Raw genomic sequence first — 25,511 nt, forward strand, 5'->3', positions numbered from 1 at the left:
GTCTGCTCTCCTTTTCATCTATGTTGTGCTGACCATTTCTGCCTGGAGCCACTTTGATATGAATTTTTTCTATCCACTGGCTTCCACAAGAAATCCAATCAGGCCAATATTCTTAAAGATTTACTGAAGATTTATGGTGGCCTCCTGAGGAGTTACATCCCACACTGTGCTCACTTTCACCTCACAGCCCCATGGACCATCTCGTACCCCATCCCTGACCCCAGGTCCTCAGCCATCAGGAGGTTGTGCTGTTCCCTCACACACTCTCCAGCACAACCTCACTGGAGCCTTGCTCTTTCCTCCAGGATTTTCTCAATGTAAACTTCTTTGCCACCTGCCCCCACCCCTGCCTAGTAAGCAGGGTAATTCAGTCATCAAACCCAAGTCCCTTAGCATATCCAGACCCTAGTAAACTAACAGCCCTCCACGTATAAGAATTCATCCTCAGAGAGCAATGAGGGGTACAATCTATAAGAATTCCGTTACGTATAAAAGTAAAACTTCATTAAACTAGCAGTACTGACATTTTTTTCCCAAAAGCATGTTTGTCTTATGAATAAATTAAAATGCAATATGAAGTCATTTTTAAAGAAATGCAATCATCTAACAACAGGTTGGTTATATTTCCACATTATTACTAATATACCATAACTAAAATTTGAGTTTATTTGGGGGTAGACAGATACTTCTGGATTAAAACCCCATGGACTTGGCTTTTACAAAGTCCAGTTAGCCCTTGACTCAGACTTCAAATGCTTTTAATTCAGTTCTCATCCAAGTTAACCTCAACAGGTGTTCAGTAAATATCCGTGTAATGAATGGAAGGGTCTCTAAATGCTACAACTTCCAGATTCCTAGGGTCAAAAGTCTGCCTGTCTTCTGATATGGCTTCTCTTTTTCCCCTTACTTAGTCAAAAACAAAACCAAAATACACTAGTTTCCCTTGCCCAAACCAAAAAAGGAAAGAAAAAAAAGGAAAAATAAATATTAATAAATTAAAATAAAATATGTTATAACACATATTCTTAAAATAGTAAATAAAATAATATTGTAAATAACCCTTACTTCATTCGTATTTAAAAGTAAACTAAAAATGCTTACTTACCAACATTTTTAAATTATATCCGATTTTAATTTAGTCACTTCACTACAATGCTGCAATTTTGTAGACTCTTTAGTCCAAGGGATAATTAATTTCTTAAGATTAGGCAGTTGATTAAAAAAATAAACCACTGAGCATCAGAAACAATCTGGAACCTGAAACAATGGTTTGTAAACATAGGTAAAGTGTTACTTCCACAAAATCTTAGAATCGTAAGTTCATAGAATTTTAGAGGTTAAACCATAGAATAATATGATTCTTAGAGATTTAGAAAAATTAAAGAATTTCATTGCATAAACCCACCTTTAGCATTTAAATTACTTCATCCAGAGATAACACTTTGATGAGCATTAGTTAAATCCAGTAGGTTAAAATACTGCTGCTGCTAAACCAGATGCCCAGTAATCTGAGCCTTAGACAACAATCTTTCTATAAAATTGTGTATAGAGTCTAACAGTGATTAACTTTTAAATCAAGCCTATTTCCCTCAAAATACATAAAATTTCAGAAGATATGTGAGATAATTTGGGAAAGAGGGTATGGATAAAAAAGAGGGAGTCTGAAATATGTCCCCCAAAGAGAGAATCACAATAGAAATGATAAAGAAAAAAGCCGGCAAAGTAATTAAGGAGAAAGTTCTGATCCAGGCTTGAAATCCTCATGAATGTTCTATGTTTTATATTCTTAATTTATTTTATTCTAAAGATTTCATGAGAATGAAGATGGTCATCATTATTCTTTGGCTTTTCATTCTTCTTTTCTAATTTTTTCCTTCTTTCTGAAACATAAATCTATCTTTGAGGTGATGACTGTATTAAAGTTACATCAAACAACTACCTTAAGCGTAAATCAACTAGAAGAATGCATTTTCTTTGGAAATTGATTAAATCAAGGTTCCTAGCGAGAGGTATAAATAGAAATTATTTTCAATCAAATTCACTCTGGATAAGGGATCTACTGGTAAAATTAGGAATATCCTTCTAAAGCAGAATGTTTATTACACATTCTTGGAAAAACCTTTTTAATACATACGACAAGGTGTTAATTTCCTTAGTATCCAAATATTCTTACATATTAATGAAAAGGTAAAGAAGTTAACTTTAAAACAATAGTTAAACAGTTTGCAGGGGAAAAAAAACTGATTGATAAACATACAAAGTCCAAGTTCAGTTATAGTTGAAGACATGAAAGTTTCTAAAATTGAAAACAATTTTATTCTTTCATATTGACAGGGATGAAAATATTTGTTTTGGGTGTGGGAAATTTGCACCCTCAGACCCATCAGTAGGAGCGTAAATTAATACAACCTTTTTAGGGAGCAATTTGGCAGGATGTGTTAAATTTTAACATATGAATTTTACTTTTAAATTTAAGTAACACATCCTTGGATCTTACAATTCCATTTAGAAATTTACCCTATAGTTTTTTTACACACATGAGTAAGATAATCTGCCACATTATTTGTAAATAGCCAAACAAACAAACAAAAACCAGCTGAAGATCCATCAGTAAGGATCTGGTTCTCTTCAAAGTTATGGCACATCTGTGCTCACGTGCAGATGTGTAAAGGGAGGAAACAGAGCTACACCTGCTACTAGAAAGAAGTCCACGATCAATGGTTTCATGTAGAGAAAAAAGCAAGTTGGAGAACATATATTGTGATCCCATGTGCCTGACGTAAATATTTTATGCATATGCTCAGGAAAAAACACTGAGAAGTGGGAGGGTGAGAAGTACTTTTTCTTTGTATGCTATTCTGTCCTGTGCCATGTCTTTTATTTTCTTTCTTTTTGGTTTTCTTGTTGTTCTGTTTTATTTCTTTGCTTGTTTGTTGTCATGAGCATGTATTATTTTTATACAAATGTATAGCTAATGGTGAAAGTCATTTTTACCTGTATTAAACATTTTGTTTCAATGTGCCTAAATCAGGTGGGAGCCACAACACCTGGACTTCTTCCAAGAATAGGAAGAAGGTTAGGAATATTATCAGTATCTTTTTCTCCTGTCCCCCTCATAGCATCCCTGATGGCGAGACTCTTCTTTAATTGTTGACTACAGAGAAAAAGGTGCCTCTGAGGCCAGAATACACTTAGGGACCTGTGCACACCAGGTCGGAGGGGAAAGTGGGATTTAAAAACAAGACTAAAATGTGTTTTCGTAAAGGATCTATATTTATGTATGGTACTTTTGCACTTTCTCTCATGCTGTCTCACTTAGCGGCTATTAATTACAAGTAGGGGGAAGCGGAGAGCAATTAAAGGCACGAAATGAAGCAAAAATTTTGAACCTCTCTGGTTCAGTTGGATAGATCCAATTCCAAATAACTCTTCCAATTCTAAATAGCAGCACCAACAAGAACCAGGATTGCTTCACATCATGTACACATCAGTTATGTGTGGAGAAAAAAATAAAATATTTGTGCTACAGGTGAGTGACTTTTGCAGACTGAAAAACAACGGTGATACACTTACAAATGCTAATTTCAGTGAAATTTTCTGCCATTGGACTCAGTGCACTGGAAAAAAAAAAAAGCAGAAGAAGACCAATAAGTTGTCCTAACAGCTGTTTTATTTATTTCTCTTATTTTCTTATCTGATTAAATTTTCTTGCAAACTCCTTTGTAAGTAAAAGTTTATTTTAGTAGCAGTACCTTGGTTGAAACCGCTTTTCAGTAAAGAGGAGGATGGATTAACCTGTCCTTTTCCTAATTGCTTTGTGAAGCCTTCCCTTCTCCCTAATCTCGCTGGAGTTTCTCAAGAAATGAGGCACTTACATACCCCAAGGGGTTAAATGGAGATTTCTGCTGCAAAGGGTAAAGTAGGGAGTTTCCTGCATTAATCATTGAATAACATCAATCAAGCATCCGCTTGGGCAGTTAAATTTCTGTCGAACAAAGTACAGAAGTACCTGGGGAATGGCTCCCTCTTTGTAAGCAGTGTCATTAGACATCTGTCATGAAGGCCTTGTAAAAATAGATTTGGGGATGCGAACAACATCATTTCAATGCTAACACAATTATAGGCACATAATGAGTAATATTCTATAAAAATCACTGAATTAATAAATAAAATTGTAAAATAAATTATTGCACCAGTTTCCTAAACAAACTATTAATTACTTTCTTACTCCAAATTTGTGCGCTCATTGCAGCAAGAATTATCTTCCTTAAGCACCATTTTGATTTTTCAGACCCGTTTTCAGAAACTATAATAGGTCCAAATTTTTGCTCTCCTAAAATCATTTTGCTGATCCATGTTGCAATGCTTTTAACAATTATCTTCTCCCTAATTTCCCTTCTTAAAAATTATTGTGTATTTATATGATCTTTGCTAGCCTAGAACACATGTGAATCTGACTCACAGTCTGCTTTCTTTAGTCCAAGTGCTGCTTTTGCATCTGCAATGCCTTTCACCCTCTCCTTTACCATTCCAGGTCAATTCTCTTCTGCTCTTATTGCCATTTGTCATTGCAGCCAGATTTGCAGGAAATAAATACAGAGCAGTGTATTTACAAGTATAATGTCATGGAGCATTTTATTTCTGTTTTACACAGCTTCATGTCAACTCAATGCAGTCTTAATTATCTTTAGTGGAATATCAGCACGTTGGTGGCAAAGGCTGCTTTCATGACTTTCTTACTCTTATCAAAATGTTTAACATATACAAGAGGCTTGATGGCCTAATGTCAAGGATCCGATCACATCTTGAAAAAGGTCAAAGTGACTTCATTTGAAAAGAAAAAGGAATCTCATATTGATGAGTCAATAGTAAAAAAAAAAATAATGTCAAATATTTGCAAATCAATCTAAAATTATAATGAAATTCTAAATAAAGTCCCAACTATGGTAGATCTATGGGGTTTTTGTTTTGTTCTGCTTTGTTGGAACATATTTTTAAAAGCATTCTAAAATTCACCACGAGAAATTTTAAAAGATTTATTAGGGAGGATATACCACATCAGGTTTTTGCAAATATTTAAAAACTAGAACAATTAAAGCTGTGGCCCTGGTGCCCTGGTAGAGAAATAGATGTATAGATCAATAGAACATACCTGAGGGTTCAAAATGATCCATGTACATAAGGGGAATTTAGTTTTTCTTGGAGATAACATTTTGTATCAAGGGATAAAGGATGACATTCAAAAAATGTTGAAATATTTGGTTATCCTCTTGGAAAAGTAAAAACTTAAATCTCTATCATATAACAAAATAAATGCCAGATGGATTAACAGTTTCAAAGTAAGTCAAATCAAAAGAAACAAAACAACACATAAAAGTATTCGTGGGTATTGTAGGCAAATATTTCTGTAATATGTAAAAGAGAACTTTCTGAAACATGATACCAAAGAGAAAATAAAAAGAGAAATCCTGATAAAATTTTAAAATTCTCCATAGAACTACCATATGCAATGTTTAAAGGTAATAAACTGTCTGAAAAAAATTAATGCTATGTAAGACAAAGGGCTAAATACTCAATATATAGTCTTTTAAAATCAATATGGAAAAGAATGCCTTGATAGAAAAATGAACAAGGAACTTAAAAAAGCAATGTGTAAAAGAATAAACACTTCCTCTTGTATGGCACAGGGAACCATACTCAATATCCTGAGATAAACCATAATGGAAAAGAACATAAGAAAGAATACACACACACACACACACACCCCTTCATCACTTTGCTCTGCAGAAGAAATTAACACAATATTGTAAAAAAGAATAAACACAAATATCAAACAAAATTTTTAAAATATTTAACTATCCTAGTAATCAAAAAATGCAATCATATTCTTGGCCTATCTAATTGGCAAAGATTGGAAAGAATGATACCTAGTGTTAGAATGGTGGTGGAAGAGTAAAGTGTGCGTGCACAATCTTATGGAGTGAAATCTGGCAATGTATCTCAAAAGCTTTTAAAGGGATATATTGCATTACTTACACATTCCATTAGAAGAAGTGGGGAAAAATATGCATAATGGAATGCTTAGAGCAGCCGATTGTTACAGCAAAATGCTTGGGAAAACGTGTTACTCAGGAAAATTCCAAATAATAATAGCTTAAATGAGGTAGAATTTTATTTTCCTGCCATATAAATAAAATCCTGCGAGAAGCAATCCATGATCAACACTGACCCAGTTTCCTTCTGTCTTGTGTCTACAGTTTCTCCTCTATGAGGATTCTACCTGTGGTCCAAAATAATTATTTGATCTCCAAGCATCTCATCCAAACACATCAGAAGTAGTATGTGAAGATACACTAGAAAGAAATGAGGGCAGAAAAGACACAGTTCTTCTCTTTAAGGATGCTTCCTGCAAGTTGAACATGACACTTCCGTTTGGTCACATGGCCACAACAAACTGCAAAGGAAACTGGGAAATAAGCCTGTATTCCAAATAGCACTTTCCAGCTAAAAACTAGGAGTCTTGTTACTAAGGACAAGTGAAGAAGGAATATTAGGAGATAACCTGCAGTCTCTACCGTTTAACCAAAATGTTGACTCATAAATTGTTCAACAACAAAATGTGTGGTATATTCAGACAATGAAATCGCTTATTTGTCTATCTAGTTGCCCTTTCTTATATGTTTTCTATCTATCCATCTTGAAGTGCTTTTTAGTTTCTAAAATAATAGAATCTTTAAATTATCTTCTTGGTTTTTTACCTTTGGAATATATCGCATTGTGATGTGAAATGTGCTCTGTATGAAAGAAATACTTTGGTATTTGTGTAACTGGATTGTGGTCTCTTTCTGGTAATTGTCTGTGTTCTTTCATTATTGGGAGCAGGATTCTGTATATGTCCATTATAACAAGCTTATTGTGTTCTTCAAGACATTTTATACTTCCTAGTTATTTGTGGGCTTTCTGTATCAGTTTCTGAGAGATGTGTGTTAAAAATACTCACCATGATTGGGGAATTTAACAATTATTTTAGTGTATATCATTATCTGTCTTTACATATTTTTGAGGCTAGTTTGAGTGCATGCAAGTTCAGGATTATATTTTCTTGGTAAATTTTTTTGTGATTAAATAATGGTCCTTTTTTTACCTAATATTATTGCCTTAAATTCTGTTTCATCTAATTAATATTGTTTTTCTACCTTTATTTAGGTAGTATTTACATGGACTATTTTTCCCATAGTTTTACTTCAGATTTTGAAGGTCGTTGTCTTTTATACTTGCAAAGGGCATAGATATAGTATTTGTATTTCAATTCAGATAGTTTCTGCTTTTTAACAGGTGAATTTAATGTTTACATTTATTAGGATTGCTAATAGTTGGATTTATTTGTACATCTTATTTTGTGTTTTCTATTTACCATATCTTTCTTACTGTTTGCCTTTTTTTTTTTCCTGCTTTCTATTGGACTGATTGAATTTGTTCCCTTTTTTTCCTTCCAGTGTTTTGGAAGGTATATATTCTATTTCTTTCAGAGGTTACCCTTGAATTTTGAATATGTTGCACTTGACTTAAAGACCAAAGTTAATCAATAGTTCTGATCTCTCTTCTCCTTTGTTTTTGTTGTCTAGTTTATCAGTTTCACCTGTTTTTAAAAATCTCTCCAAATTAGCCTTTATTATTAGGGTTGTAGGGTATCCCATACATAGCACTTCTCTTCTCTGGAATTCAGAACCAATGTGGAGAAAGAAGGGAGGAGAGAGGCAGGAATAAGAGATGGAAAATCAAAATGCAATATTAGCTTTATTTCAGATAAAGCTGATTGGAGAAAGTGATTTTAGATCTGTGGCCAGATGGGCTTGCTGATACTTTATTCCTGAATTAGATGGACTGAGCCCCCGATGGCACAGTGAAACACCAGCAGGTTTCCTTATTAGGCTGGTCGCTCACCACCTGGACACAGGCAGACAAGAGCTTTCCTTTAGTGGGGCAGGCAGTTCTGAAGGAGACAGAACAGCAGGGACTGGGCCAAGCATCTTGCTTGAGTCTTCCTCCTAAACTTCCCAATCCTCTTGCCTTTCCAGAGGAATGGTTAAGGGAACAGAGAGAAGTTGAGCGTCTCCTTATAGTATTCCTTATGGAAATTGGAGTATAATTGCTCTCTTTTCTATGGATGTATGAGTGGGAAGTAATTGTTCTTGTCAATAGTGTTTTCTATAGTCTCTGCTTAAGGCCGATTTACCATGAAGCTAATGGTTCTGCTTCGGGGCCCTTAACTTGATAGCCCTTCCCAAGGCCCTGATACCAGGAGAGAGTAGCAGCTCCAAGAAAGCTGGAGAAATGAAGTCCTGCTAGCCTGGATGTCATTCATTCTTCTTGCCCTGGTGATGGTCTTGGAGCTGCAGGAGAGGAGGCAGGCATTGGGTGCCAATGACAGCCTACACTGTATGAACCCCACGGAGCATCAGAGTCTTCCCCAAGGAGAAGAATCTGACTGAGACACTGCTTCACTCTCCGCTTGAGGGCCATGTGACTTGGCTTTGTGGCCACCTTGGCACACCCCACTGCTGAGAACCGCCCTGGCAAGGTAGGGGGTGGGAGGGATACTGGGTGTGGTGAAACCCAGCAGACCTTGATCAGCCTGCTGTGACAGTGGGATCCAAGGGCTGGACATATCTTATGACTCCCCGACCACCAATAAAGAATGTGAAGCTAAAATCAACTTTTCTAAACTATGACTGCTTTTTTTTTTTAAAGAACAAATTTTGACCAACTGTGTTAGAAGACTGGTTTATCTTTCTACTTCTTTGTATATGTGATATGTATATATATAATTTATTGGCTATGTTGGGTCTTTGTTGCTGCAAGGGGGCTTTCTTTAGTTGAGGAGAGTGCGGGGGCGGGGGCCGGGGCTACTCTTCGTTGTGGTGTGTGGGCTTCTCATTGTGGTGGCTTCTCCAGTTGCGGAGCCCAGGCTTTAGGCATGTGGGCTTCAATGATTGTGGCACGTGGGCTTCAATAATTGTGGCACGTGGGCTCAGTACTTGTGGGTCGTGGGCTCTAGAGCTCAGACGCCCTAGTTGTGGCACACAGGCTTAGTTGCTCTGCAGCATGTGGGATCTTTCCGGACCAGGGCTTGAACCTGTGTCCCCTGCATTGGCAGGTGGACTCTTAAACACTGTGCCACCAGGGAAGTCCCTGAATATGTGATATTTAAAAGTAATTATCAATAAATAAATAAATAAGTAAATAAATAAAAGTAATTATCACATTAAGAGGTGAGCAAGTAGTATGGAGCCAAAAAATGGAAACCAAATTTCCCTTCCATAGAGGAAATGAAGTTAAAATAAAAATAATTAAGGATTATATTATACTCCTGGGTTTTGTGAGGTTTTGCAGTATTTAGCTGCAATTTAAATTTTTTTGTTGTGATTTGTATTTTTATTCTAAGGAAATATAAACTTTTGTACTTAATTTTCTATTAATACTTTGGTATTCTTTTCTTAAAAAGTGTTCCTTAAATTTTGAAAGCTTTAGGTCCCAGAAAGCATGTCCACCCCTGTTTTTTTTGTTCAGTTTTACAAGAATGTTTGCCAATTTTTTTCTCCTTGTTTCCCACATCTTTTTTTTTTTTTTTTTTTCTGGGTAACTTTCCTTCTTAATCAAGTGCATCTTTTAGTAGTTCTTCCAGTGAAGGTTTATTATGGTCAAACATTTTGATAAAGTCATTATTTAGCCCTCACTCTTGAATTAAATTAGCTCGGTAAAGAATTCTATTCAGGACTTTTTTCATTTCTGGAGCTTGTCGTTGCAGAGAAATGTATTTTTTCCTTTGAGTAAAGGCAATAATCTGTCTTTTCTCCTTGTTTTTTTCTTTCTGTCTTTTGTGCTCTTCAGTGTCACTCTCATTCATCTAGGTTTGAATTTGTTTTTATTTAATTTGTAAAGGCTGGAGAGTACTGATGTCCTTTTTCAATGTTGGAAAAATGTACGGCTCTTTAGCAATCTCTCTCTTAAACTGTTTTCAGTAAGTACTGAGCATATCCAAAACAATATCTTAAAATATGTTAAGTATAAATAATATGGAAAAAACTACAAAGAATAATAGTATAACACTTAGGTACTCACCATCTAATGTAGGAAAAGAACAAAAAGAGCAACACCATTATTCTTCAATTCGCCTGTGCTCTCTTCCCTGACAACCCCACCTATTCCCTCTCCCTTCAGAAGCCTCTATTATCCTAAACTTAATATTTATCATTTCTTTCTTTTCTCTGTAGTTCCACAAGGAAAATATACTGTTATGCATGTTTTTTAAACATTATAACATGGACTTCCCTGGTGGCACAGTGGATAAGACTCCACACTCCTAATACAGGGGGCCCAGGTTCTATCCCTGGTCAGGGAACTAGATCCCACATGCATGCTGCAACTAAGAGTTCACATGCCACAACTAAGGAGCTGGCAAGCCACAACTAAGGAGCCCTCCTGCCACAGCTAAGACCTGGTGCAACCAAATAAATTAATTAACTAAATTGAAAAAAACATTATATCAATGTTTTTCAATTTGTTTTTTCCATTCAAAATTGTGTTCCTGAGATTCTACTATGTCATTGAGTATAACTGTAGCTTATTTCTAGTCATTACTATATAGTATTCTATCACCCATGTTCTATCCAATCTATTGTCAATGGATATTGGCGTGTTTCTAGTTTTTTACTAGTAGGCATAATGCTACTTCAAGCATTGCATAAATGCCTCCAGGAAAAGGATAGTTTCTGTAGAGTTTATACCTAGGAGTGGAATTGCTAGGTGATAGAGTATGGGCCTCTTCATAAAGCAAAATTGCTTTCTAAAGTGATTGTACTAATTTACACTCCTATCAATACTATATAAGAGATTGCCTTGTTCCACATCCCTGCCAATGAATGATAGTTTCAGACTTTCATGTTTGCTAATTTTGTGAATATGTAATGATACTTCATGGTAGAATTAACTTGTATTTTCCTGACTGGTGATGAGGCTGAGTGACACTTTATATGTTATTGGCCATTTATGTTTTCTTTTCCATAAAATGCTTGTGTAATTCTTTAGACCCTTTAAAAATTTGTTTGCCTTTTTCATATTGATTTGTAATAACTCTTTACATATTCAGGATACTTATACCTTGACAATTACATATTTAGCAACTATTTCCTCCCAGTCTGTGTCTGATCATTTCATTCTCATTATGGTGTCTTTTGATAAATTGGTATTATTTTTAATGTAGCTAATTTGTCAATTTTTCCTCTGTGGTTTTTCATTTATGAGATCATAAAAGTATTTTCCTATATTGAGTTCTAAATTTTTTATAGTTTTATATTTCACATGTAGTTCATTAATTCACCTGGAACTGATTTTTTTTTAATAAATGTATTTATTTATTTACTTATTTATTGTCTGTGTTGGGTCTTCGTTGCTGCACATGGGCTTTTCCCTAGTTGTGGCGAGCAGGAACTACTCTTTATTGTGGTGCTTCTTGTTGTGGAGTGGTGGCTTCTCTTGTTGTGGAGCACAGGCTCTATGTGCACAGCCTTCAGTAGTTGTGGCATGCAGGTTCAATAGTTGTGGCTCACAGGCTTTAGAGCACAGGCTAAGTAGTTATGGCACACAGGCTTAGTTGCTCTGCGGCATGTGAAGATCTTCCCGGACCAGGGATCGAACCTGTGTCCCCTGCATTGGCAGGCGGATTCTTAACCACTGAGCCACCAAGGAAGTCCCTGATTTTTTTATATGATATGATGAAGGGATGTAAATCCTCATTATCTTATGTATCTTATCAGTGTTTGTTTTTACAATATATGTACATATTATTATCTCTCATCTCATTTGTTATACAGAAAACACATTGTGGGATGCAAGAAAATGTTATTCTGAGAGAAATTCATAGCCTTAATACTGAAAGCCTAAAAATTAGGTATCTATGTTTCCAAATTTGAAAGTCAAAGAAGGAATAATAGAAAAAAATCACAAAGGAAGTAGAATAAAAAACACCCTAGGAACTTCCCTGGTGGTCCAGTGGTTAAGATTCCATGCTTCCAATGCAAGGGACATGGGTTTCGATCCCTGGTCAGGGAACTAAGATCCCATATGCCATGTGGCACAGCCAAAAAAAAAACAGAAACACTATAAAGAGCAGAAACTGATAAAATAACTATCATATAAACAATATCAATTAAACAGAAGTCATATTAAGTAACAGAAAGGCCCAAAGAAGCCAAAATATTGGTTTTTTGAAAAAACTAACATAATAAATAAACTCTGGTGTGACTACTCAAGAAAAAAATAAAAGGCACAGATAAATGTCATTAGATTCTAAAATGAGATATCACCTCACCTCATGCCTCAGAATGACTATCATCAAAAAGATCACAAACAATAAATGTCAGTGAGGATGCGGAGAAAGGGACTCTTCATACACTGTTGGTGGAAATGTAAATGTGCGTAGCCACTATGGAAAACAGTATGGAGTTTCCTCAAAAACACTAAAAATAGAACTACCATATGATCCAGCAATTCCACTTCTGGGTATATATCCAAAGAAAAGGAAAATGCTTATTTGAAAAGATATGTGCACCTTAATATTCATAGCAGCATTATTTACAATAGTAAAGAGATATGGAAGCAATCTAAGTGTCCATCACTAGATGAATGGATAAAGATTCGAGATATATATGTATATATATACATATATATATACACACACACACACACAGTGGAATACTACTCAGCTATAAAAAAGAACGAAATTCTTCCATTTGCCACAATGTAGGTGGACCTAGAGAGTATTACACTTAGTGAAATAAGTCAGAGAAAGACAAATACGGTATGTCATCACTTACATGTGAAATCTAAAAAGTAAAACGAATGTATGTAACAAAACAGAAACAGACTCACAGATATAGAGAACAAACTAGTGGTTACCAGGGGAGAGAGTGATGGGAAGAGAAGCAAGTTAGGCATGTGGGATTAAGAGGTACAAACTATTATGTATAAAATAGAGGACTTCCTAGGTGGTGTAGTGGTTAAGAATCCACCTGCCAATGCAGGGGACACAGGTTCAATCCTTGCCCCAGGAAGATACCACGTGCCACAGAGCAACTAAGCCTGTGTGCCACAACTATTGGGCCTGCACTCTAGAGCCCGTGAGCCACAACTATTGAGCCCGTGTGCAGCAACTACTGAAGCCCACGCACCTAGAGCCCGTGCGCTGCAACAAGAGAAGCCACCACAATGAGGAGCCTGCGCACCACAATGAAGAGTAGCCCCCCCACCCCACCATAACTAGAGAAAGCCTGTGTGGAGCAACAGACCCAACACAGCCAATAAATAAACAAATAAACAAATTTATTAAAAATAAATAAATAACCTGGTGTACCCCCCAAAAAATAAAATAAAATAAAATAAAATAAAAAAAAATCAATAAGTATCAAAAAAAAAAGATAAGCAACAAAAAAAAAATAAATAAATAAATAAATAAAATAAAATAGATAAGCAACAAAGATATATCATACAGCACAGAGAAATGTAGCCATTATTTTGTAATTAATTTAAATGGAATATAACCTATAAAAATATTAAATCTCTATGTTGTACACCTTAAACTAATATAATATTGTAAGTCAACTGTACTTCATTAAAAATCATTAAATTGATAAAGTTGTCATAAATTCAGGTGTAACAGAAATTTAAAAGATAAGGAAAGAAATGCTTTCAATTAACTTTATGCTAATAAAATTGAAAATTTAGAAGAAAACATGCAAATTTCCAGAAAAAAATGTATATTGATTTTACATCTATCTTGCTAAACTCTCTTATTAACTTTATTTATTTCTCTGTGGATAATTTTGGTTTTTTTTACTTAAAACAATCATACAACATGTAAATTGTAACTTTTTTTCCTTCTCCCACTATGTCTTTGAAGGTCTCTACAGCTTTCTCTCTGGAATGCCTTTTAAAGTATATTGAAACTTCTTATTCTATCTTCCATGTCTCATAACCTCTCTTTAATATTTCCATGTTGTTATCTTTGCATTGCGTCATGGTGATTTATTCAGATCTGTTTTTCAGTTGACTATTTTACATGATGATTTATTCACTGAATTTTAATTTGGATGAATTACTCTTTTATTTCCAAGAGTCCGATTTGGTCTTATTTGAAATCTGCTTATTCTCTGCTCATATTGTTCTTTTATTTCATTATTTCAAGTCCTACTTTTACTTGTTCAATCATTTTAAACATAGCAATGTTTACAGTCCATTTCAGAGTGTTCAATTTTCTATAGTTCTTCGGGTACTACTTTTGTTAATTATTGAGTCTTTTGATTCATCCTCATTTTTTCATAAGGTTTGTAATTTTATAATGTGAGCTCATCTTAGGCAGTGATGGTTCTTCTGCATGAGTCCTACATACCCTGAATTATGGATTTGCACCCTGTAATAAGGATTTACATTTGGTTCTGCAAGGGTCCTAGAGTTTTCATGGACCTTGACCAAATTTGTTTCTTCTTGCCCAACTTTTTTGCTAATCAGCTGATAATTCTCATGCTGTTATTAAGACTAGAATAAAATTAGATCCTACACTCAGTCTTGGTGTTCTAATTTCTTAGATGTTTCTTTTTCATTCATACTAATACTTGAATATTACAAGATTCCTTACTCTTTTTCCTGGCTGGGGTTCTTTTTAGCACTATTTTTATGGATTAGGCAACTTTGCAAGAGCTTGTCCTTAATTCAGCCTCTTAATTCCGGGTATTCATCTTGAGAGGACCAAGGCCATGTCTCTTATCTCCACGTGAAGTTTATATTCCAATTTCATTCTCTAGGTGCTGGTTCTATCAGTCCAAGCTTACAGTTCAAGCTATCTGAGGATTCTCCTTTCTTCCTTCCTGACTCAATAATCTACTTTTATAAACACAATTTATTTGTTCATCAGTAATTTATTTTGTTGATTATATTTTATCCCAAATATCTATATGTTTACTACAGGAGTGTGTCTGCATCAGTTCCTCGTGTTGCTGAACCAGAAGTAGCAGAAAAAGTCTTGATTTACACCCGAGTTTACATCATATTTAAATAAATAATCTCTGTTGAATGGGATTACAGGTGATTTTGATTTTCCGTTAAAGCCTTACTTTTATTGTCCAGACTTTATACAAGGACTGTGTAATGGTTTTATTAGTTGAAAATATCATTAAATGATTTCAATTTTGGAAAACAAAGTTTAATGAAAACTAGATTAGGATATCATATCATTGTATAGTTCAGAAGTTATTTTACTCTTAACTATCTATGTGAAGCAGGGAGAGAAGTCATACAAAGTTCTAAAATTATTTTATATTTGACTTCAGAATGCATTACAATGAAACATCACTAATTCTGGCTAAATGAGGAAAACAAATCTAAGTTAGTCTAAAGCCTGAATATTTTTAATGCTTTTTAAATTTCTTCAAGTAAATGCAATCAATCGAACAAGAAATGATGTTCATTAGGAAAGATTCTATGTTCTATAATAAACAAATATTAGTTGTTTTATGTTCTTTTAATGAATTTATTTATTTATTTATTTATTTTATTGGCTGTGTTGGGTCTCTTTTGCTGTGCGCGGGCTTTCTTTTTAGTTGCGGTGAGTGGGGGCTACTCTTTGTTGTGGTGTACGGGCTCCTCATTGCCATGGCTACTCTTGTTGTGGAGGATGGGCTCTAGGCGCATGGGCTTCAGTAGTTGCAGCACATGGGCTCAATAGTTGTGGCTCACGGGCTCTAAAGCGCAGGCTCAATAGTTGTGGCACATGGGCTTAGTTGCTCTGCAGCATGTGGGAGCTTCCTGGAGCAGGGATCGAACCCGTATCCCCTGCATTGGCAGGCAGATTCTCAACCACTGTGCCACCTAGGAAGCCCCTGTTTTATGCTTTTAAGTAGAAAAATATTTCCCACTCTCACCTCTACTCCTCAATCCTTGTGTTTATTACTTACCATTAAAGTCAAGTATCCTTGAGATTGTTGGACTGATAACTTTTTAAATACCTATAGCTTCACTTTCCTAATGATGTTTTTGTATGTTTGTTTCTGGGTCTATCTGGGGATGTGGGATGTATCCCAGGGTGTGAGAGCGTATATATGTGTCTGAGGGAGACTGTTGGGGGGGTGGGGTTTCTATGCCTAATGAATTTTAGTTTTGCTTACTTTCAATGAATACACTTACTTTTAGCCTTGTTGCTATTCAAATGATCTCTAATTCTAAATTATTGAGGCTCAAATAATGTTTTTCTCTAAATTATTTGCTAATATGTATGTACTGAAATTGTCTTAATTCAAGTGTTTTTAAAAACCTAAATCCTTAAGGAGTGGAAAATGGAAAATCACAAATGGCATATCAAAACGTCACACAGTATAGTATCTGAACATTTTATTCAGGGCCCCTGCTTCCTTCAGAAAGCCTTTACAATGACTTTTATTAAAACAAATTCTGTATAGAACAAAAGATTGCCAGTATAACAAAATGTGTTAGACAGTTTCTGACAACAGACTTTCAATGGCATATAAACCTCTGGATGTTATAGCTTTCCTAAGACCTTACAGGAAAAAATTTGAAAGATTTTCTTAGAGGAGGAAAGAAAAAAGAAAGAAGGAAGAGAGGAAGAAGAAAGGGAGAGAGGCAGGGAGAAAAGGAGGAAGGAAGGGAGGGAGGAAGGAAGGAAGGGAAGGAAGTGAAGGAGGGAAGGATGAAAGTCTTACCAAATATAAATAGATTTCTTTATACATGTAACATTTCCCATTCCAAATTATTGGTAGTCTCGAGCTAGAAGAAGTAAGGAAAATGGTTCCTATGCTGTGGGTTAGATGTGCACGGAAGTGCTAACTACAGGAAACTAGAACAGCTTGGCAGTGTCCAACCCTGGAATGCAATCCATCCATTCAGTTGGGTAGAAACTACAGAATCAAATTCAGCCTGGCAAATTGGGAGAAGTATAGCAGTTCAGGCTTCCACTGGGTCCAGAGAGCATGGCCACTAGTCACAGGACTTCCCTAACGAGCTAAAACTAGCCGAAGACACTTCCAGTGTAGTCAGACACACCTGTGTCCAGTCCCAGTTCTCCCTTCACTGGTTTCATGAATTTAAGCAAGTTATTTTACTTAACATGTTTTTCAGGATCCTTATCCATGTACCTACCTCCTGGGAACTTCATGAAGATCAAATGCAAATGAGATGATGCCTGTGGAGCCCTTTGCACAGTGCCCTGTCACACAGAAAGCACTCATCACTTTGTACAGTTGCTCCAGTACTTCTGGTAAGCAGTAGGCATCAGGGAGTGTTCAGTAGGAAGGAAGCTGATATTTGGCAATCCAAGCAGTCAGGCAGCATCAGATACAGTTGTCAATGGGTACCAAGGCCACAGCCATGAGCCAGGAGTGGAGGGAGCAGACTCCAGTGCCAAGTGAGAGTGGAAGGATAAAACTGCCATGGTGGTAGGAGCAAAGCAGAGCTCCCAGCTCAGAATAGAAAAGCATGCAGGATTCAATGGCTGGGGCCCAATCCCAGGAAACAAGACAAAGATGTGGTTAGCAAAACTGATGGAAAAAATGAAGACCCATCTCAGCTACAAAGCACAGCATAGCCCTGGAGGACCAGCAGCAAAGGGGAGTGGATGTCCAGTCTAAAACTTCTGGCTGTAGCTTTTGAAATCTTCCATACCCCTCACCCCACCCCAGTTAGCTGGTGATGGGTCCTTGAGCTACTGGGGGCTATACCTACTGGAGAAGATTAATGGAATTTCTTTCAGCTTTAGTTTTACTTATTTTTGAACATATATGTATGATTCAGAAGTCAAAACTATATAGAAACGTACACACAGGAAGTCTCGCTTCCAGGGTCCTCTCCATTCCATTCTCCTCCAGCCCTTCCAGATAACCACCCTCTACAGATAGTTATCTTTTCAGGGTTTCTTTTTACAAATATAAACAAATATGTGTACATATGCTTACCCCCGCCCCCGCCTGTTATATAAAAGGCAGCACACTATACACACCTTGGGTATTTTACTTAACAAAATACCTTGTAGATTTCTCTACACTGGAGGTGGAAATCTTTGTTCTGTTTTATGGCTGCATAGAATTCCACAGTCTGCACCATCATAGTAATTTTGAACAAATTTCCTATGATTGCTGAGCACTTGGGCTGTTTCTAATCTCTTGCTGTTAGCAACAATGTCACAAGGCGTAATCCTGGCTCTTTTTTTTTTTTTTTTTTTTTTTTGTACTTTTACAAGTTGTCAATAGGATAGATGCTTAGAAATGCAGTGGCTGGTCAAAGGTAAGTTCATTGATAATTTTGCTCATTATTATTGAATCTTTCCAAAAGAACTGTTCCGTTTTTCACTAATACTAGCAACATATGAGAATTCCTGTTCCTCCACAGCCTCACCAACACATCGTGTTGTCAGACTTTTAGATTGCTGCCAAGCTGGTGGGAAAGTTGTAATTTTGGAGTCTAATGAAAGGTGAATTGTATTGTTATGAAAGCCACACTAAGTAATGTTTTATTATTTGGAGTGGTCCTTCTTCCTTACTTCTTTTCTTTTTTCCTTTAAATGCCGCAGACACAAATATTTTATGTTTAGTTATGTGGGCTTAGTTATGTATTCCCAAACCTGAAGTGTCCTAGCTATGATGAATTAGACTGGCTGGTGTAGGTAAGAAATGAAGAATTTTAAATCCTGACTTGGGATTTCCCTGACGGTCCAGTGGTTAGGACTCCATGCTTTCACCGCTGAGGGTGCGGGTTCAATCCCTGGTTAGGGAACTAAGATCCTGAACGCGGTGCAGCACTGGGAAAAAAAAAAAAATCCTAACTGATATCTGGGTCCTGAGCAGCACGTGGACTTCTCCCTCCCCTTGGGTCACCCTGGCTCCTGGCCACCCTCCCACCCCTGCACACCAATATGTACTAGGTCCCCCCAACACTGGGCTGACCTCGTGTGCATTCTCTCACCGCCAGCAGCCCTCTAGCTACTGCCTCACATGTATTGTTACCTGTGGCATGTGCAATGCGGTGGGAAGAATTTTGGAAGCTTTGCATGTAGTACAATTAGCAAACTAGGGACAAGAATAACCTTGAGAGTTGTCAAACAGAGGCTCCAGCCAGGGTGACAGGTTTGTGGAGGAGCACATGTTATTTCCAATACGTTTTATTTCCAATGAGTGTGGGTCTGGAAGGATACATCTTTTTCTACCTTGTATTTTTCTAATTTGGACCCAAGTCATTAAAAACGGCTTTGAGTAAACTCCTGGAGCAGGCCTAAGGGTTTTTATGGACAAAGGGGATACTTTTGGTGCTCAGGACTGGAAGAACAGACGCCAACAGGGAGTCCTGGGTGTGCAGGTACGCCTGCCTCTCCATCCTGGAGAAGATGTTCCCACCCCTGCAAGGCCCCACCTTCACTGGGGAATTTTCGTGCAGAGGCTGCCAGAAGCCAAATTAACACTTTCCTGAAACTATGAAATACATAGATATGTTTCCTCCAAACTTTGAAATGTAAAAATTCAAAACTCAGAAATAAAATCAGATCCTGACAAAATAATACAAGGCCAAGCTTGCACATCATATCCTAACTAGCATCTTATACTGGAATGAAAAAAAAATTAGAAGTTAAACCAAAGTATCTGGAAAATACATCTCCACTCAGCTATGATTAGCCTAGTTTTAGATCAATCATGCTAATTATTTTATTTTATTTTTTGTAGTACAAAGAAATATCTAGTATCTATATCTAATAATTGTAATAATCTTGAGCTCTTTGGAATTACAGCGAGAAAGATTTTGCAACAGTATATTTTAGTTATAGCACCTTAAAAAAATCCTTTCTACAGGGTGGCCCAAAAGTCCTTTTTTATGCTAGTTAGAAGTTATACGTGCACTCCTCTCCATGAAAATCTTATTTCCCCCATGTTGTCCTAGACATCTCCTCTGATACTACCAGGTGAAAATCTTTGAAACAACCATGATAGCTGTTCCTCAGTCTTTGACTCTCCCTTCATAGAGTGGAGAACTTTTCTTTCATATTGTCTCAAGGCAAATTTCCCCATTTGTTAAGTAGGGACCCTGAGGAGGTGACGCTGTGGGAAGTCCTCCAGCTCCAGGAGGGAATATTGATGCTGTCTTGTTGCAGGAGGGAGGTTGTCCACTTTCTCTTTCCGGCACCAACCACCATGGAGTTCATTTGGATGAGCAGAGGAGCTGGCACTTCTCTTGCAGTAACATGGTTCTATTGGGTGATCTTCTGAAATTGTTGCCCACATCCTGACATGAGGATTCTGCTTAATTTCCTTAGAGTAGTGGATTGATTACTAAGGATATATTCTCATGTGTAGGGACTTTGTGGTGCCTCAGGAAGTGTCAGAGGAACTCAAGTATGTCAGTCACATAAGTGCCATGCTTGCGGGGAGGGAATGTGGCCCTATCATCACTCTGACAGGTTACAGAGGTCATTAATTCATTCAACAAACACTAATGGAGGACCAACTCCTATGTTAGGCCCTGGATATTAAAAAATGTGGGGTGCCCTCCTGGAGCACTCAGTCTAGGGGTGGAGATGCAAAAATTCACAAAAATTTACAATATACGATAATAAGGGCTAAGACAGTGATGTCCACAGTTGGTTTCATAGCTCACAGGTGACTATTCCACTAGGTGTGTGGGAACTGTGATCAGGAAGGCTTCACAAAGGGAGTGACATTTGGGGTGAACTTTGAAAGATCAAGGCTCTTGACCAAGCAGTGGGAAAGAGAATAGAAAGTCGCAAATGTAAAGGCAGAGGGATATGAGAGAGTCTGGTGGGGCAAGTAATTAGAAACACAGTCCATCATGGACAACATCTCAGAGCAGGTGAGCAGTGAGCCAGACTCTGGAGGAAGTGACTGGATGTTCAGCAGAACTGAGTGCACAGACAGAGGAACCAGCAAAACTCTATCAGGGCAGAGAGGGTGCCATCTTGGCCAGGGCAGGGCTGTCCCCAGGGTCACCATGGTGAGCTGGCTGGCCTCAGGGAACGGCCCTGAAAGAAAAGGAGCAGTTGCACCCTCAGGATGGGGGTGCTGGTGGTTCCGAGAAAAATAAGTTGTTGAAGGGAAAAGAGAAAGCATGGAAGCTTTGGGCTAGAATGGCCTCAGGAAGTCAGAGGAAGAGAAAAACAATTCTGAGACTTAAGAGTAGCCACTGACTGGTTCATTTGTCTCCTTTTGCAGATCAGGAAGTTGGAGACTCTGCCAGTACCTGCTTCTTTCAGGTCAAAGACTCTGTCTCATGTCCTTGAAATTACCATCCCATTCATGGCCTCCAGTATTTTCATTCCTACTTGGAACTTAGAAGAGCTTAGATGATCTACATAGACCTCCCCCAACTTTAATAAGCAGGAGTAGAATGAAAATCACAGAACACTGTGCTTCAGTCCAGAAGACTGAAACTGAGGAAAGCCAAGAAAAGGCAAGTGGGTTTTCCTGGAAGAAATCAGAAATTGGAGATGAAACTTTTCCAGTGGCCAGGTAAGGTTTGAAATCAGAATATTGATGGGATTATGAAATAACATAGAGGCAGGTGGACCAACTGAACTGTCCAGGGAATTTATCCATGGAAGGTCAGCATGAAAGGTTATTCTAAAGATTTAACCTTGATCCTAAGGTTTTTATGACTTCCATGAATTATCTCACATTAGTCAAATAGTCTAGCCCAGTTCATGATAAATGTATCAAAGGATAAATTGTAACTTGCAACATTGTCTTTTCAGACCAGTGAGGTTTCTGGTAACAGAGTGCCTTATTGTCTTTAGAAAATCTCTCCTTTTCTTTTCCTTCCCTCCCTTTTTTTTCTTCCCCTTTCCCTTCCCTTCCAGTGTCTTTCTTCCTTCTTTGTCTTCTTTTCCACAGCACCCAACCTGGCGGAGGCAAATTCTCAACTCTGTGCTCCTACCCATCCTTACACTGCAGCCAGACCCATGGGGCCCCGCACAACAGGGCAGGCGTTCCCTCCTCTTCTCCCTTCCCTCTGGCTTTAACACCAGCATTCTTTTATAGTGGAGCTCGTTCACTGTGCTGCATTATCACCTCCAGAGTCAAAGTTCCACATCATCCACTGTCTTCTGTAGTCACAGAAGCTGGGAATGAAACACACCCCCATTCTGCCTCCCTCTCCCTCTCCCCATCAGTGCCTACCTTAATCTACCAAGGGTCAACCCTAACATAGCAATGACAAATCCTAGGGATTCCAGCCTTTAGGAAATGCTTGAGGATCTGCAAGCCTGAGCTCTTAGGATGGAAAGCAAAACCTCTTCAATATTTAGATATGCTTTCCTTTTCATACTTTCAGCCCATTAATATGTTACTCTGTTTCTGAGGATAACAGAATTCTGCAGTAAACAGAATTTGTCCCCACCACCTCAGCCTCCCATTCACCACAGTCACTCCTCTTTCTCTCACCTTCTCTCACTTGTACCCACACCCTCTTTCTCATCCCCTCTTCCATATCAAAGCAGGCCTTCAGGAATGGATCCGAAATGTATTCATCATAAGGTGTAAATGACTGATAGAAGCTTAAGACATTCCTCGTTATAAGCATATTTGTATTTTGAGAGGGCTCAAAGCCTTTAGAGAAAGGAACAAATCCATAAAGCTTTAATGGAGAAATTTTAATTAGGTAAGAGGAGAAACGTTTGGAGCTGAGTGGAGTATATCTGGTTTTCCTGCAATCACATGCCACACACCTATTCTATTTAGAAATTAAAACACACACACAAACACACACACACACACCCACACACCCCTTACTTACCTGTTTAATTCCAGGCAACATATTAAATGCTTTACATATACTCTCTCATTTAATTCTTACCCCCCAAATCCTGCAAAGTAGACATTTAGTGTTTCCCATACATTCTGCTGCACAACAAGGTTAAATAAATTGCCAAATATGCACAGCCCATAAATGTGGAACTGGGATGTGAATGCAGCTTCTTCCTACAGATCAGGAAGCCCCCTGAGGTAACACTCTTTTCATGTGGTGGGAAGCAGTTTTCCTGCTTGCCTCCTGGGTTGCTGAGTTAACGAACATATAGAGCTTTAAAAATCTTTTCCAATAAGTCATCTTAAAAAGTGCCCTTAATCGTCTTTGTTTTTCTCTGAACTCCTCAGAGTTTGTGTATGTCATCCTCGTAATGATGTGCCCCGAATAAAACATAGTAGCCTGGTCTATTTTCATTTTTCAGCCTGTGCAGGATATAAAAAATAAACAGCATATGGTGAAAAGTTAATGAGATTAAAAAAAAATAAGTTCACTTAAAATAATCCACGGGCTTTTCTACATGTGTTCTTGGTCTGGTTTCAAAAACCACAGGAGTTTTACTATGCTTTAGAAAGGGGTGAATATTTGCATTGTTTCTGTTGGGGTCAGTAGGAAACCAATCTCATAGAATCAGCACTAATAATCATGCTGTTTATAAACAAGTGCCACGCTAAACTAGCAGACCAACACTACTGAGATGTGCTCCAGCATTAAACATGCTCAAAGCAACACTGTAACGCTCTCTCCAGTTATAAATCTCATGCCCACACAATGCTCCTTTAGCCAACAAGAATAATGAAGTCTTACCTAGAGATGGTAAATCAAATAGGTAGACTTGACCTTTTAAGAAAAACTTCCTATACCTTGAAGCAAATAAAAAATTAAGAATCCTGTCTTTACTTTAAAAGCGTAACCACACAAAAAGTTATTGTTGCTTGAGCTACATCAGTTCTCAGCACTGAAAGAAACAAGTAATTTGAAAATGCATGTAAATAATTTTATTTGCACATTTGTGTTCAGCCACAAAGTTCTCTTAAGAATTAAGTGCAGAGCCCACTGTGGGTCCAGGATTGTTCTGAACATTGTGGAAGATGGAAGAGAAATTGAAGACAGGGACTTTATCCTTCAGGAATTGATGACCCAGCTACAGACATGTTAGGTCCTTAATAAAACAAAGAATAGTGTCAAACACTTCCCTTGTGCCAGGCACTGTGCTCAGAGCTTTGCAGAGAAGTAGGTACTATAATTTTACACAGGAGGAAATCAAGGCTTAAGAGGTTAACTGAACTCTCAAAGACTTGTTGTGAGAATTATATGAGAAACCATAATGCACCAAACGCAGTTTGGTGTAGATTTTGTTTCCCACTGAAAAAAAGAAAAAAGAAAAGAAAGAAAAAAAAACAAACAAACCCAAAGCAAAACAAAGCAAAAACAAAACAAAACAAAACAAAATCAGTAGCTTAAACAGTTATAGGTTTATTTTTTTCTCTCATAAACCAAGTTCAGAGGTAGATAGTAACTAAGTCAGCATCAGGGCTCTCCTTAAACACATGGGCACACCTACTTCCAAGAGATCTGGGAAATGTGTAGCCTTTTTTTGTTTTGTTTTTTTAACAGGTGGTCATGTACCCAGTTAAAAATTGGAACTTCTCTTACTAAAGGTGAGGAGAACAGATGTTAGGTTAGGCAACTTGCATCTCTGCCACATATATGCAAAGTGCTGGGCACGGGATAAACACATTGCATGTTAAGTAATAATAATTATAAAACTCAAAGCAGCCTGGAAGTGGCTTGGTTTATTGATTAAGTACAACTATTTCTGCCTGAGATTTTCCCTTTTCTAGACTCATGCCCTATCCCTAAATAGGCATGTGAGTGAGAAGATGAGAGTGTGTGCTGGGTGCTCCAAACGCTGCCTCCTGGGAGTACTGACTCCCAGGGCTGGCCTCCCTGTTTCCTCCTGCAGACACTCGAGGTGGTTTGCACCTGTGGAAAGGTGGCAGAAAGCCAGGTCATGACAAAAAATGAGGACTCTGCCCAGGCCTGGGCATTTCCCAACCTGGGCTCCTGCTTTCTTCCCATACCCCCTTTCAGGGACTGCAAATGACAGCTCAGGCCTCTTGCAAATGGAGAAGGAGCAGGGCCGACACACTGCATTCCTCCAGGCAATAAGCAGCCACACTGGACAGTGGTGGCCTTTAGACCAATGACAACAAGCATGACACTCCTTGGTGCTGTACAAACAGGAGGCTCTGGGAAGGGGGCAAATTGTAACTTATGGGTTGAGTGTCAACTCATTTTGTTTCTTTCAAAGAGTTTTCCATGGGTCATCTCAATCTCACAAATTGCCAGGCCAGAGAGAAAGCTCTCACATCACAAAATATTTGCACTGCATGCATCTGAGGAGTTTCCCTCCACTTCTTAAAACTTCTAAGCTGTGTCTAAGATTCTATTATGGACAGAGTTGGCTTATCAGAGCGGTTTGGGGGGGGGGGTGGTACAGAGAAAATTGGGTAGGGTAGATGGATAGGGTGAAGTGGACAGGATGATAGGGATAAAAGCTGGAGTGTCCAGCTGCTTCATTATTGGTTTGGACCAGGAAGAGGAGGATGGAAAGAGAAATGGGAGGTAGGAACTTGATCCTTCCA

This window comes from Hippopotamus amphibius, chromosome 6 (genome assembly GCF_030028045.1).
Source record: "Hippopotamus amphibius kiboko isolate mHipAmp2 chromosome 6, mHipAmp2.hap2, whole genome shotgun sequence".
NCBI lineage: Eukaryota > Metazoa > Chordata > Mammalia > Artiodactyla > Hippopotamidae > Hippopotamus > Hippopotamus amphibius.